Source organism: Acyrthosiphon pisum, unplaced genomic scaffold (genome assembly GCF_005508785.2).
Source record: "Acyrthosiphon pisum isolate AL4f unplaced genomic scaffold, pea_aphid_22Mar2018_4r6ur Scaffold_946;HRSCAF=1410, whole genome shotgun sequence".
In the NCBI taxonomy this organism is placed as follows: Eukaryota; Metazoa; Arthropoda; class Insecta; order Hemiptera; family Aphididae; genus Acyrthosiphon; species Acyrthosiphon pisum.
Window position 1 is genome coordinate 1 of NW_021779552.1, and position 3,012 is coordinate 3,012.

At 29.7% G+C, this 3,012-nt stretch overlaps 1 long non-coding RNA gene across 1 annotated transcript; it reads right to left on the reverse strand.

Moving 5' to 3' along the window:
• Positions 1 to 177: 177 nt before the first annotated feature.
• Positions 178 to 1,165, reverse strand: LOC107885424. The gene is made up of 3 exons (XR_001680420.2): positions 1,053 to 1,165; positions 897 to 977; positions 178 to 457 (listed from the first exon to the last, which is right to left on the reverse strand). It is a non-coding gene; the product is annotated as an uncharacterized LOC107885424 (long non-coding RNA).
• Positions 1,166 to 3,012: the final 1,847 nt, after the last annotated feature.

Sequence of the window (3,012 nt, forward strand, 5' to 3'; positions counted from 1 at the left end):
TTAAAGTGTTTACATTAAAGTATTGAATTAAGGTCGACCATTCTGCTCGACGGGATGGCCGGTTTAGCGACGGCCAGGATACACACAAGCCGTCAAGGCAACGCATGAAACAAGCGGCCTGGCTGTTTAGGCAACTCCAAATACGTGATTGGTACCATATTGGCCGTGGATTGGCCGTTTAGGCAACGCACCTCAGATTGTTTTATTTCGCTCACCATAAATCTTGTTATTGCCAACGACTTTGATCTGATGATGTTGCCAAGATGGAACTGGATCTATGGCCTCTTTTAAATGGATACTAGTAACTTTGAAGGGTGGCCAGTAATAATTCTTTATAGTACCTACTGTTATATAAATTCTCAACTTCTGTCTTAACAAGCCAATTAATTGGTATAACATTATAATCTTTGCTCGTGGAAAATATGACAAGTACCCACTTCTATTTTTTTGGAAACATCTGCAATATTAAAACTAGGTATTATTATTATGTTGTTAATTAAGGCTTAAGTACTTAGTATACAAGATGACCCACTGTTTGTTCATGTTACCAAGTTTTTTCTCCTTAAGGCACATAAAGTGTTTGGCGCATTTGGACTTAGAACTAATTAACATTTTGCATGAATAAAATTAAAAAAAACATTTAAACAAGTTTTTTGCAATGCATATTAAGTGATCACCGATGGGTAAATTTGTTTAGTAACACGAATGCAAAAAATCGGGGACTCGTTACTAAAACTTTTGGAATTTGAAAACAATTGTTGAACTGCGATCGTTGTACAGAGTGGGAAATACAAAGGTTTTCACCCAAACGAAAATACCTAGGTATGAACTATAAAATAGTATAACACCCGAACACAAACTACTCGAAGATAGCAATATAATAAATTATACATTACCGTCAATCGATGTGACTTGAAACGATTTTGACATATTTCTTGGTATTATTCGTTTAAAAACCAACACAAGTCCGCATAAGTCTAATGAATAAAAAATACCTTTATTACAATATTCTTCTTTCAAAGTACCCTTTAATGTATTAAAAATTTAAAAACCTCCAAACTCGACGTCTTTCACGAAGAATTTAAAGCAATATTATTAAATCACTGTTATGACTGTTATCATGAGAGATGTTTGTCTTGATGGTATCTTTTTGGAAGTAATGATAAGACAATCACAGTACGTCTGAAGATAACATTTATTTTCATAAGAAAGATAAACATATTATTTTTAATGCAGGTAGAATTAAAATTATATTAAATACTCTCATTTATACCTTTATATGTTCAAACAAAAACCAAATCGTTTCATTTCACCTCGTAGTTCCAAGTCACCTCGATTGACGCGATCGGTACTTTTAAAATTATAATTTAAATTTGTCAATCAAAACTTACATTTTTATCAGGAATGTTCGACATATACCTAACTTACTGTTTGTAATAGAATCAAAAATCTCATCGACATCAGTTGTATATTGAATGCGCGAGTGCGTGTGCCGTGTGAAAAGGATGTTACATAAAAAAATTTACAAAAATGAGTTAGTGAGTTAGTTAGCTACACTAAAAATAAAACAGGAAAAATCCATAGGTAGGTACTGTTTGTAAAAAGAAATACAATTTTCCAAATTTTAATATTAAATACTTGAATGTGTTATTTAAATGTGAATTTTACTATAAATGATGACTATCCGTGCATTATAGGGTATGACAGTGACTAAACCTATTATACCACTTTTAATTAGCAGCAATAGAAAATATAATTAATGATAAGTATAGGTACTTACCTAGCATATGTTTTTACGTTTGTCGCCTTTTCTGCCTTATTAATAATTACACCGAGAAATCCCTTTTGAAACATACCTTTTGATTACGAAATATTAAAATCACAAATAATTATAATTTAGAAATCTAATATAATAATGTAATGTTATATTCTTCAATTTTCATTTGAAAAATGAAATCATTAAATTTAAATACGAACCATGTCGATGTTTTGGGGAAAAAAAGTGTGTACTTGTGTTATCGTACTTGATAATTCACCTCGGTGTGGGGTTTTATCGATTCCGCCGCAAATTTATAAGCTAGTGTATTTGTTTATGTTGATTCAGCTGTAGTATATTTATTTATATTGATTCCAACGACTGTGTATTAAATATTGCACAGATTTTTTTTTAATTAACCGTTTAAGTACACACCGTTTACCATAATAGTAAATGTATATTTTTTTAATTTAAATAAAAACAATTCAAATATTTTCGTCCACAACTGGCAACAGAACCCAATTGTACATATTATATTATGGCAGAAAAAAAATAAAATACAATGTAAAATTTGTTAAAACAGTAAAATAATATAGGTTTTATTTTTACAAAATTAAGTAAAATTGTCATTATCTTAATTAGATTTATATAATATAAAAATAATAAAATATACTATGTAAATTTATGGGTACCTATTATCTATTTGTTATTTAAATAATTATCATATAATTACAGTGTTTTGGGTTGTACTAATGAAAAAAAAAAATAATATTTTATATCAAAAAATAACATAAGCCTTTTACATTTTGTTATTATTAAAATAAATAATTGACAAATATTCAGTTGATTAATAGCTGGCGTAATCAATAAGTAAAAAAGTTTAGCGGAGTTGATACACGGCACAATCGATAGATTTCTTACAGGTAAGAAGGTCATATTTCGGCGCAACTGATAAACGTCCCTCGGTGTCATTTATCCCAGGACACCACCTGCAGGTAATACCTAAATCTAGTTTTGTATAAAATCGTGCATAGTGACAACTAAAATGATTAATATTTACGAAAATTATCATCTAATAATTTAAACAAGACATAATGGAATAATCTTACCTACACATTTGTATGAGTTTTTAATTCTATTCTTACAGTTTATTTGCTCCCCGTTACCATTACTCCCCAGATGAAGATAATTATTACTGCCCCAATTAAAATCACCAGGAGTTAATGTCACCGGTCACACTGGTTGCAATAAATTAA